General features: G+C 37.6%; 1 protein-coding gene and 1 non-coding gene across 5 annotated transcripts in view; both read left to right on the plus strand.

Moving 5' to 3' along the window:
* The window catches only part of N4BP2L1 (NEDD4 binding protein 2 like 1), a 30,449-nt gene that overhangs the window by 9,396 nt on the left and 8,334 nt on the right, over positions 1-12,719 (plus strand). The window lies entirely within an intron of this gene.
* Positions 2,864-2,996, plus strand: LOC116668782. Its single transcript, XR_004326018.1, has one exon. It is a non-coding gene; the product is annotated as a small nucleolar RNA SNORA16B/SNORA16A family (small nucleolar RNA).

Genomic DNA, 12,719 nt, shown 5'->3' on the forward strand with positions numbered 1-12,719 from the left:
ATACTGTGGTAAACAATGATCCTGTGATTATGTATGTGTAAGCACTGTAGAATACGTGGGCTATGTAATACCAACTATTATTAATTATTCACTAATCAACAATAGTAGAATTCACTGAGTACTCGTAAGACTGTTAGTGCTTGTTCAGTAAGGTATATGGGAAATAAGATTAAGAGCAGGAGCCTATGCAAGACTAACAAATGGAAGACAATAACCAGTATGCTACTGTGGGTAAGTAAAGTCTCACGGGGAATGGTGTCTTGTGTGCTGGTGGTGTTCAAGGCCAGGGGAGTCACTGAGGATAGTTAGGAAGGTAAGATAATTAGGGAAGAGATAATCTCCATGTGGAGCTGGCCTTGAAGACCAGGAGGGTGTGGCTGAACAGTGGAAAAGGCCTGGCAGCATGAGTAAGGAGATGGAGATGAGAAAGAGCTGGATGTTCTCCTAGGCTAGTGAGGAGCATGGCTTAACTGGGGTGGATTGTTCATAGTAGTGATGTGTTGGGTAGGTAAACCCAGGACTAGATCATGGAGAACGTTAAACACTGGGTAAGAGGAGTACAGAGCTGACAGAAGAAGTAAGATTCCAATCTCAAGACTCTCACTCTCCGCAGGTGATGCAGAACTATTTCTGTTTTCACAGCTGAACTCATAAACTCGCTTGGATCTGTACCTGTCCTTATCTCCTACCTCAGTGGAGACATCTGTGGGTGTCTGTTTACCTCCGTGCTTTCTTCTGTGTTGTGTGTATGTGTGAAAATATCCCCCAATTTGGGGCCATTTTAACCATTTATAAAGTGTACAATTCAGTGTCATTAATTGCCTGATACTGTGCAACCATCACCACTGTCTTTTTCAAAAGAATTTTATCACTGCAAACAGAAACTCTGTACCCATTAAGCAATACCCTCCCCTTCCTCCCTCCCCTGAGCCCCTGGTGACCTTTGATCTACTTCTGTCTCTGTATTTGACTACTCTAGATAGCTCAAGTGGCATCATACAGTATTTGTCCTTTTGTGTCTAGTTTATTTCACTTAGCTTAATGTTTTCAAGGTTCATCCATGTTGTAACATGTGTCATAACCTCATTGCTTTGTGACTGAATTATATTCCCTTGCATAGTTATACCACTAAATCATCCTTTTGAGATGAAATGAAATGGCAATAGGAGTAGGTAGTCTTTCCTTTTTAAAAATATTTTAAAGTCTTTATTTGAAAAATTAAAAGTTGTCAACCTTAAGCAAATTCCTGGAATTTTTAAAAATCTTTATGTGTCAAAGAACAGTATGGGAATCAGACTCCAGGACATGTTGCATCTTTTGCAACATTCTAGTTTGCTTTGGAACCATAAAGAATGTAACATGGATTCGGTCGGCTCAAAGGATGCCTGCTGACAGCTCTCTTTTCTCTGCATTCATATCTCTGGACAACATGGAATTTTCCATCCAGAGAAGTACCTTTTCATTATTTCTTGGCACTAGAGCTTTCCAAGGAGGTGAAAGAATGCTTTCCTGATGTAGTGTAATGGTAAGACAGAGATAGGGACAAAGGTGTACTTTACAGCCAAATGTGGTGAAATATGGAAAGCAGTGAGAAGAGGGGATCAGTTAGGACCACTAACTGTGAGTAGTCAGACCCCAGAGCACTTGTGCCCCAGTGCTCCTGAGTCTGCCGTCCTGGACCGTGGTGTTTTTGTTTATGAGGCCAGGGCTCTCATAAATAAAAGCAAGGTCAAAATAGAAACTTTGCAGTATTCCAAGTCTGGGTGTATGAAACTAGAGTATCAGGCAGGCAACATCTCAGAGTTTTAGCCATTTTGGTCTACTTGGGGAAGCTATTAGCTTTTTGTATTTTCAGTGATTTTTCGTAAGATGGGTCCTGAATTCTCCTTTCCCCATCCCTGAGAGTCCTTGCAGTGCCTCTCTCTGCAGGTTGGGATGAATGAGGATTACACATGCTGTATATGTTCCCAGAGAGTAAGAACACGGAGTGCAGTATATGCTCACAATCACCTGCTAGAAAGGTAACACGGAAAAGAAAGCCCGTATGTACTGAGTGTGGACTGTGTGCAGGCACTGTATATTTGCTGGCTTACTGGATCTTTATAGTAATTCTAACATGAAGTGTTTTTATTTTATAGATGAGGATGTTAAGATCAAGGAATGAAACATTTGCTTCTGAGACTCGGGATTTCATGATGCACAAAATGGTCTCACCTTAGCAGGGATGTTCACTGGACAAACATCCACTGATTAGGGAGTCCTACTGAAGTAAGATTGTATTACTGGGATGTCTCACCATCCCTTCCCACACTCTTCCAGGATATAAGGAAAAGGGTCTGAGGGGCCTTCCCTGCTCTCTAGAGTAGCACCTCCCCCGCCGTCTTTGCCCTGTGCTTTGACTCACCTTTCTTCCTTGCACCAGCACGGCCTGGCATATACTTACTTGTTTATTATCTATTTCGCTTATGAAAAGGTGCGCTTCATGAGATGGGATGTAAGCTCCACAAGATCAGGAACTTTATTTGGTTCAGCCCCTAAAGGAAGGCCTGGCACATAGTAGGCCTAAACGTTTGATGGATTTGTTCATGCCAGAAGCTTCCTAAGAGTTAGCTCAGAATCAGCATGGGTCTTGAGTGAACAGCAAAACCAAAAAGGAGATCATTCACATAAAGAGAAAATGTGAAAGAATGAATAGGCTGTGGAGAACAGACAAGAGGAATAAAGGAGTGGAGCCACTCTCTCCAAATGCTCCAATGTTCTCTTCAATTCAGTTCATAAGAAAACCATTCCCGTGTTTTACGTGTGAAAATGTTTGATGTGCCGTCTCCTTCACCCAATAGTTATCCCTAAAAAGAGATTTAAAAATAAGTATCAGAGGTACAGCTGCTTTCCCATAATAAGCAGCAGTCAAAAAAGAACCCAAAGTGACAGTTTTCTTGTATGGCCACTGTCCTGTTGTCTGTAAGTGATTTATGACATTTTGGGAAAACACAGCCGAAAACAAGTTAATGCTGAGGTGGGTGTGTGCTTCTGATTCCTTCCCCTCTTCTGAGCATGGCTGGAGTGACCAGCAAAACACAAACATCGGGGAAACCTGTGGCATTGCTGGATTCTCCAGAAGGGCACTGTTCACGTGCAAGATACTGAAGGGATTTCTGTAGATGTGTGCAGTGGGGCCACATTGTCACTTGAGGGCTAACTATGAGTCTGGTTTTGGATCCCATAAACATGCCCTGCTGTGAGGGGTAAGGGATGAGGGCAAGAGTGAGCAGTAGGACGGCCTGGGAGCCCTTCACTGGAGTCCCAGTAGCCGCTGTGGCTTAGTGGTATCCGTGGGGCTGGTGATGGTTGAGGTCTGTCTCTCCAGGGGCAGGGCTAGCCTTGGCATGGTGGTTGGCAGCACCAAGAAGGTCAGGCCACCCCAGGCCGCAGGGGACACTGTCCCAAGGTGTTTACAGCTGTGGCTCCCTCCCCATTCTCCTCAGGTTGTTTGGTCACCGAACCTGTTTCCCACCTCCCAGCTTAAAGTCTTCGAGGAGAATTCTAATAACATCCAGAGGAAGTGCTGGAATCCGAGGAAAGTCCTCTCTCCCAGTCGTGTTTGGGGGTAAATCTGAGGTTTGGGTAAAATTCTCAATGTATAAAGATGAGTAAATAGAAATTCTCCTCACACAGTTTGGGACCCTATACAAAGTTTTCATAATTAAAGCAACAGAACCATTCATACATTTACCAAATATTTATCGATTAATTTGCCTGTACCTGACATTCTTCTGATGCTTAGAATAGAACAGTGAACCAAAGAGAAAAATCCCTGCCTTCATGGAACATGTATTCTATCAGAGAGAAATTTTTTTTTGAAGTAAAGGAAGTTGTAAACAACATCTGCTCTGCTCTGTCCTTTCATAAAAACAAACAAAAAGGATTCCATAGCTCTTCCACTTGAGGTATAGATCCTCAGAAGACGCTCTACGTTTGCACAGGGAGATTGACACAATGATGTTCATTGAAAGTTGTTCATGATAAAATTGCAAACAACCTCAGTGTCATTAGAGAAAAGGATAAATGTGGTTTGTCTATTTTTCAGCACTCTATCACAGTGATTTAGTGTATAGCTCTGAGGCCAGAAGCCTGAGTTTTAATCCAGCTGTACCACTCACTGATCTTTTTTTTCTTTTTTCTAGCTTGATTGAGGTGTAACTGACACATTGTGTAAGTATAAGGTGTACAATGTGTTGATACACTTCTGTACTGAAAAATGGTTACCACTGTGGTGTTAGCCACCACCTCCATTGTGTTGCATAATGAAACACTCCTTTTTTGTGGTGAGAACATTTAAGATATATTCTCTTAGCAACTTTCAAGTATATAATACAGTATTAACTATAATCACCATGCTGTACACTAGCTCCCCAGACTTACCTTATAATTATGACATTTGTACCCTTTGATCAACACTTCCCCATTTCCCGCACCCCTCAGCACTTGGTAACCACCGCTCTACTCTATTTCTATGAGTTTGACTTCTTTAGATTCCACATGTAAGTGAGATCATACAGTATATGTCTTTCTCTGTCTGATTTATTTCACTTAGCATAATGCCCTCAAGACCCATCAATGTTGTCACAAATGGCAGGATTTCCTTCTTTCTCATGGCAGAATAATATTCCATTGTATATATTTCCCACATTTGCCCATGTATCCATTGACAGGCTCTTAGGTTGTTTTCATATCTTGACTATTGTGAGCAGTGCTTCAATGAACTTGGGAGTGCAGATATCTCTTCTAGGTCCTGTTTTCATTTCCTTTGGATGTATAAGCAGAAGTGGGATTACTGGATTTTATGGTAGTTCTATTTTTAATTTCTTGAGAAAACTTCATTCTGCTTTCCACAGTGGCTGCACTAATTTACATTCCCACCAACAGTGCACAAGTGTTTCCTTTTCTCCACGTCGTCATTAATCTCTTCTTGATGATAGCCATTCTAACAGGTGTGAGGTGATAGCTCACGGTTTCTTTTTTTCCCTTCTTTATATTTTATTTAAAAAAATTTTAAGTTTTATATATATCTATTTTTATTGAAGTATAGTCAGTTTACAATGTTGTGTTCATTTCTAGTGTACAGCATAATGCTTCAGTCATAAATGAACATATGTATATTTGTTTTCATATTCTTTTTCACCATAAGTTACTACAAGATATTGAATATAGTTACCTGTTCTATACAGTATGAACTTGTTGTTTATCTATTTTATATATATTAGTTAGTATCTGCAAATCTCAAACTCCCAATTTATTCCTTTCCACCCCCTTTCGCCCCTGGTAACCATAAGTTTGTTTTCCATGTCTGTGAGTCTGTTTCTGTTTTGTAAATAAGTTCATTTGTCTTTTTTTAAATTCCACATATAAGTGATATCATACGGTATTTTTCTTTCTCTTTCTGGCTTACTTCACTTAGAATGACAATCTCCAGGTCCATCCATGTTGCTGCAAATGGCATTATTTCATTATTTTTTATAGCTGAGTAGTATTCCATTGTATAATTATACCACAACTTCTTTATCCAGTCATCTGTTGATGGACATGTAGGTGGTTTCCATGTCTTGGCTATTGTAAATAGTTCTGCTGTGGACGCTGGGGTGCATGTATCTTTTTGAATTAAGGTTCCCTTTTGATATATGCCCAAGAGTGGGATTGCTGGATCATACGGTAAGTCTGTTTTTAGTCTTCTAAGGAATCTCTATATTGTTTTCTGTAATGGCTGCAGCAAACTACATTCCCACCAACAGTGTAGGAGGGTTTCATTGTGGTTTTGATTTGCATTTCCCTAGTAATTAGTGATATTGAGTACCTTTTCAGGTTCCTGTTTGCCATTTATATGTCTTCTGTGGAAAAAGGTCTATTCAGATCCTCTGCCCATTTTAAAATTGGATTGTTTGTTGTTTGCTAATGAGTTGTATGAGTTCTTTATATATTTTAGATATTAATCCCTTATCAGATACATGATTTGGAAATATTTTCTCCCATTTGATAGGTTGCCTTTTCATTTTGTTGATTATTTCTTTATTAAACACTTTATTAAAGAGACTGTTTCTCCATTGGGCATTCTTGATTTATTTGTCAAGTATTAGTTGACTGCATATGTGAGGGCTTGTTTCTAGGCTCTCAGTTCTATTCCATTGGTCTATGTGTCTGTTTTTATTCGAGTACCATTACTGTTTTGTTTGCTATTGATTTGTAGCTTAGTTTGAAATCAGGAAGTGTGATGCCTCCAGCTTTGTTGTTCTTTCTCAAGATTGCTCTGGCTAATTGGGGTCTTTTTTGGTTCCATACAAATTTCTGGATTGTTTGTTTCATTTTTCTAAAAAACGCCTTTGGAATTTTGATAGACATTGCAGTGATTCTGTAGGTGGCTTTGGGTAATATGGACATTTTTACAGTATTAATTCTTCTGATCCATGAGCACAGAATATCTTAACCATTTGCTTGTGTCTACTTCAGCTTCTTTCATCAGAGTCTTATTGTTTTCAACATACAGATCTTCACTTCCTTGGTTAAATTTTTTTCCAAGTATTTTATTGTTTTTGATGCTGTTGTAAATGGGAATATTTTCTTTTTCAGATGTTTTATTGTTAGTGTGTAGAAATGGAACTGATTTCTGTATGTTGATTCTGTATCCACTCACTCGTCTTAATTTCTTCATTTGTAACATGGGGGTTGCAAGCAGTACTTATCTCAGGTCTATTTGAGCATTATATGAGAAATGTCATTAGAATAGTGCTTGAAACATAGTAAGTACTTAATAAATGTTAGCTATGTTTATTCTTATGGCATTAATGGCTACTCTTTATGTAGCAGTTAAAAGAAATGGACTAAGTCTATATATCAACATGAATACATCTAAAAATATTTTTTCCTTCACTTATTCATTCAACAAATATTTATTGAGTGCCTACTATGTTCCAGGAAGTGTTCTAGGTACTTGGGAATCATCAGTGAACAAAACAAAGATCCTGCTCTCATGGACCCTATATACCAGAGGTAGGGAAAAGGCTGTAAAATATAAGAAAACTACCCATTATGTTAGGAGGTCATAAGTGCTGTAGAAAAGGGAAAAGAGTATATAGTAAAGGGGTTTGGGATTGCCAGAGTTAAGGTGGAGGTTTGGTTGGATTTTAAACCAACACAACAAATAGGAGAAAGTGTTAATAATTATCAGCTTCAGTGTTTGTCATATTAATTTCTTTTAACTTTATACACAAAAAATTTTTTTCTGAAAAATTCTTGTCTCTGATATAAGAGGTACAAGAAAAATGATAATGAGTCTGAACTATAAAAGGAGTTGGCTAACTATAAAAGGCTAAGATGCAGAACAAAGTTTTTGAAGGAGCTGAATATTTAAAAAAATAATTTAAGGTAAATGTTGGAATTTTAAAGTTTATGAGACATAGAGATGAGCAGAACCACAATGCAGCAAATAAACAGTAGCATAGAAACACAGAAGACCACTGTGAGATTAAATAGAACCAAATAAAACCAGAATAAATGTAACTAAAGCAACAATTACAGATTTAATAGAACATACTTATGAGTTGAAGACTTAAACAAAAGTGATAAAAAATAAATTTAGTACCTAGCTATATCCTGGTAAGACTGCTGCAGAAGCTGTTAACCGGCTACCCCTACTTCCTTAGTCCCTTTTTGTTAGGTGTGGCAACGTGCCAACCACGTTTTCAAGACTCCCTTGCTGCTTCCTGCTCTGTAGAATATGGGTGTAAAAGCTGGAACTGCAGTGGCACCCTGTGCCCATTAAGGGGAACAAAATGGAAGAATGAAAGAATGGAAGCCACATGTTAAAAAAAGGACAGTAGACACACGTTTATGAAAAAAGGAAAAACAAAAGATGGCAGACACCTGGGTCCATGTTGACCTTGGGTCCACGTGATACCAGCCTTAGAATCTACTTCTGGATTTTTCACACACGTATATATGTATACACACACACATACATGTATCTGTACATTTTTAAAAGCCACTGTTATCTGAGTTTTCTATTAAATGCGATTGAACTCAATTTTAACTGAAACAAATTTGAACTAAAAATATCTGTGGAAAAGGATTGTAATAAGTAGTTCTCATTCAGCCAAATTGTGTTTGAAGACAATAGAAGAGCTTTCTTAGATCCACAAGAACTCACAAAGTATAGAACAGCCGTGTGCCCTGACTGTATTAACCTGGGGTACAATTCTGGCAGCACCATATCCAGGTCTTATAAATCTGGACTAGTTATTTAGCCTCTTGAAGCCTTAGTTTCTTCATCTAAAAAAATAGAGAAAATGTTGTTGCCTTTATAAGTTTGTTGTAAAGGGTAAGGAGAGAGAATATATGCCAAGCTCTTTGTTTAGTGCTTAGCATTCTTAGAAAAAAAGCAAATTTATTGGGACAGCCAACTTTAGTCCACCATGCGAAGACTCAAAGACATCAAGAAGGGGAAATCATTTTATTTGATATTGTTCAGAAATGTGTCTTCAATAAAATAAGAAAACAAAAGTATACATTTTGTAAAGGAAAGATTTGCAGCTAGTGAATGTAATCAAGGAAATAATACTGGAAATACTGGGGAGAGAGACAATGAAGAAGAACTTAGACATCAAGCTTAGTGGGACAAAATAGAAAGTCCAATCATAGGCCTAATTATTTGTTATCGTTTAGTATACATATAATACAAATATTTCAAAACAATGAGGAATTGATGAAATGTTCAGTCAGTGGTTTGGGGATAACCAGTTTCATGTGGGCAAAAAATCAAATTAGATCCTCAACCACTGCCACCTACTGAACTAAAATTTTAGATGGATTGAGGAGTAAAATGTAATAGAACACAAATGAATGTTAATATAATCTTGGGGTGAGAAAGATTGTTGTAAATGTATTATCAAAGGCAGAAAGTGGAAAATAAAAGATGGATACAGTGACTAGAAAATTTCTAATAAGTTAGAATTTTATGTTAGAGTTTATTATGAAAAATTTAAAAGAAATTGATGTACTTAATAAGAAATTTACATATTTAATAAGAAAGCCATAAACCTCTCAGTAGAGGTTTTTTATTAACAATCAAAGAACATGAAAATGCAGTTCACAAAAGAGTATCTCTAAATGACCAGCACAGATAAGAAAAAATATTTAAACTTGCTGGTAATAAAAGAAGTTGGGGACAAACTAAATTCCTAACCATAGAGCATTGGTTAAGTAAATTATGGTACATCCATACGAGTAACTACATCATTAAAAGAATGGTATAGAATAATATTTCATGAGGTGGGAAATAACTGCTGTGGAAATAAGTTTGGTGAAAAGTTGAAATGCTCTAGATTATGTTTGTTTTTATGTAACAAAACATCAGAGGAAAAGAAATTCTGTCTCCTGGAAAGAAGATCAAAATGTTTATAGTAATTATTTTTAGGTGGGGGGATATAGGAACCTCCCCTATTTTGTAGTTTTCTCTTTCAAAATATTTTGCAGTGAATATGTATCACTTTGCTAATTAGAAAGGAAAAACAGTATTTTTAAGGTTTCTGTAGAGTAAGACACAGGAGCCAGATTGAAGGGCTACCTGCTGGCCAAATTTGGGATAGTTTGAGCATCATAAAGACCAGCGATAGTGAGCGTGATTAACAGGGGAAGGGGAGAGAAAGAGAGCTGTTCTTGACTAGACAATGCCACCTTGTATATATAGAAGAGATTATATAATGTGATAATCGGTATTCTTCAATTCCCAGTGTAATAATCAATTTGCCAGTGATCTAGCAATGAATGTAAACATCATCGAGGGAAAGGTTTTAGGAAACAGGGTTGTTACATGGGGTCTCATGTTTCACACCCACCCACCCTTCCCACGCCCAGCCTTAGGTAGCATTACAAGCGAAGCAATGGACCTTTATAGAGGAGACATCTGGCTGACACCACCTTTTAGCCAAGTGATCATACTTAGCATGATGGTACAAATGGTCATTATGTGCAATCTGAAGTAAACATCACCTCTGTAGTCACCTTCCAAAAATGTTTAACCTGGATCCAATTATGAGGAAACAATCAGACAAACCCAGAATGTGGGGCATTCTCAAGCCAACTGACCTCGACTCTGAAAAGGGAAACCAAAGAGGGCACGAGGACAGTTCTAGTTTAAAACACTAAAGAAACATAATAACCAAATGCAGTACTTGAACCTATGAAAGATATTATTGATACCATGAAGGAAATTTAAAACTTTAAAAAATCTATTAACATTAGCTATTATGAATAACTATAATATAAATTATAACATAAGTTAATAAAATTATAATTTATTTAAAACAATGTATTATGATTTATAATTATAAAAATAATATAAATTAATGTTATTTTTTAGATATGATCATGAATGTGTAGGAGAATGTTCTTATTCATAGAAGATACTTAAAGCATTTAAGAACAAAGTATCATGATGTCTGCAACTTAGAAGGTAACCAGTATTCATTGTATTATTCTTTCAATTCATTTCTATAGGTTTGAACATTTTCTAAATTTAAAAGGTTGAGGGGAAAAAAGTTCAGGGAAAAGTATGGAAAAATGAAACTTACAGGACATAGCAACCAAATACAATGTGTGGGTCTTGTTTGGCTCTTGATTCAAGCAAACCATGTGTAGGATTAGGTTTATGAAACAATTGGGAAAATTTGAGTACTGTTGGGATGTTTGGTGAAATGCAGTATGAAGCAGGTGAAACAACATTGGCCATATGATGATGATTGTTCAAGCTGGACCATGGGCACATGGGGAATGATTATGTTATTCTGTCTGCTTTTCCACGTTGGAAAGTTTCTGTGGGTTCGTCACCAGTTGTGGGTTCTGGCCAGCAGAAGTCCCACCGAGACGGAATGAATTACTCAAGACTCTGGGGAAAAGTCAAGAGAGTGAGAGGGAGTTGGAAGCCAACTCCACGAGCCTCTCAAATCTCTCATGTTTATTGAGTACAGTTGAAGCAGGAATTTAGGGAAGGACAGGGTGGGATCACAATGAGTACAAAGGCTTTGTTTATTGTTGGTGTTTGGCTCAAGGTCATAAGACCCTTTTTGGTGAGTCATAACAGTGTTGAGCCTTTCAGCTTATCAGGGTGGAACTTATAAGAATCAGCTGCTTGACAAGATTTTCCTGGACTCAGGCGACTGTGCCTGTCTTAGGTTGCCCCCTCAGGGGGTCTTACCCGTCATTGGCCAACCAGCCTTCTCAGCTCTGAGTCTGCAGTTTTTTACCATTCCAGCCCAAGGCTGTTTTGGGGATAGAAGACTAACAGCAGGCACGCCCAGCATTTATAGCCGGGGGCCTGGGTCATTGCTAAAACCTCAAGGCAGTTACTAAGCACATCTTCTTTAAGGAGATAAGTGGCTGGGATTGTTACAATTTGTTAACCCAATCATGGGCTCCCACAAGTTTCCATAATAAAAAGTTAGGGGTACAACTCAAAATTATATACTAATGTTGAGCTTTGTCAGTGAGTGGGTGAGTGACTAATAGGTACCTAAATATATTTCTATGGTTCTCTATTATTAAATAAAAGAATTATACAAAAGGATGATAAGTTGTGAAATCAAGATTAGAACCTAAGTTTCTCTCCTAGCAGTGATTTCAAGTGAATCTGGGGGAGCTGTGAAGGTGAAGGTTATATGGAAGTAACTGTCTTCCTGTTTTTTCCCTTTTATTTTCGTCCTCTCAATTTCCCTAATGCACGAGGCTCCTGACCACCACAAAGAAAGCTAGAGCTGGGGCATTATCCTCATCACTTCTGAAGCTGATGGAATGGTATTTATTGCTTCCACTTAAGTTTGAGACTCTCAAGTTTGTCTGTTTAATCAGTTCTTCATTTAGGTAGGAGAGCTTTTATTGTCTTGCATATTCAAGGTGTACCATGGCTACCAGTGCTAATTTAACATTCAGGTGAAGATAAAACAAGTTTTTGAGGGAATGATCATGAAGATCATACAGGCACCTCTCTCCCAACCCCCTCCCCCAAATTCCATTAGCGTTGTAAGGGTGAAAACCACTCATATTTTTGCCTACCTGTAACCATGTAGGCTAAAGTCACATGTGCCTTAGGAAATGAGGGTTAGATGGTTTAGCCCTATAGTGGTCTTGAACAATTTAACTTTTACTCTAAGGCAAAATTTTCCAATCAGGGAGGGTAGTAGTTTCTTTGCTATGTTTTGTTTTTGTTTTCTAGGGAATAGGGTTCAAATGAAATGTGAATTGAACACATGCCTTAAATTTTTTTTAAAGGAAACATTAGAGAGTATTAACTTCCAATAGATAATATAAACCATAAAAAGGAAAACACTAGTAGATAAGGGTCTGTTTATGAAAAGAAAAACTCATCTCTGGAAATGACAAAACAAAACAAAACCTCTAAGGTCAGACTTAATAGGGAAACAGATGAAACCAGATTTAGAAGGGATGTCATATCAGGGACCAAAAAGGAAAAAAAAAATCTTGCAACTAATATCCATAGTTGCTTAACTGAGTACACAAAAGAAAGGAAAGTAAGTTACACACTATTATTTAAACTTTGTAGCTTTCATGATTTAAACTAGATAATATTGATGAAAATAATTTAAAACCTGTAAACTCTTTCACAAATATAAAATACACACACCTGAAAATGCAGCTAGTGTTGCCCTTAGGTTTTC

The sequence above is a fragment of the Camelus ferus genome, chromosome 14 (assembly GCF_009834535.1).
Source record: "Camelus ferus isolate YT-003-E chromosome 14, BCGSAC_Cfer_1.0, whole genome shotgun sequence".
In the NCBI taxonomy this organism is placed as follows: domain Eukaryota; kingdom Metazoa; phylum Chordata; class Mammalia; order Artiodactyla; family Camelidae; genus Camelus; species Camelus ferus.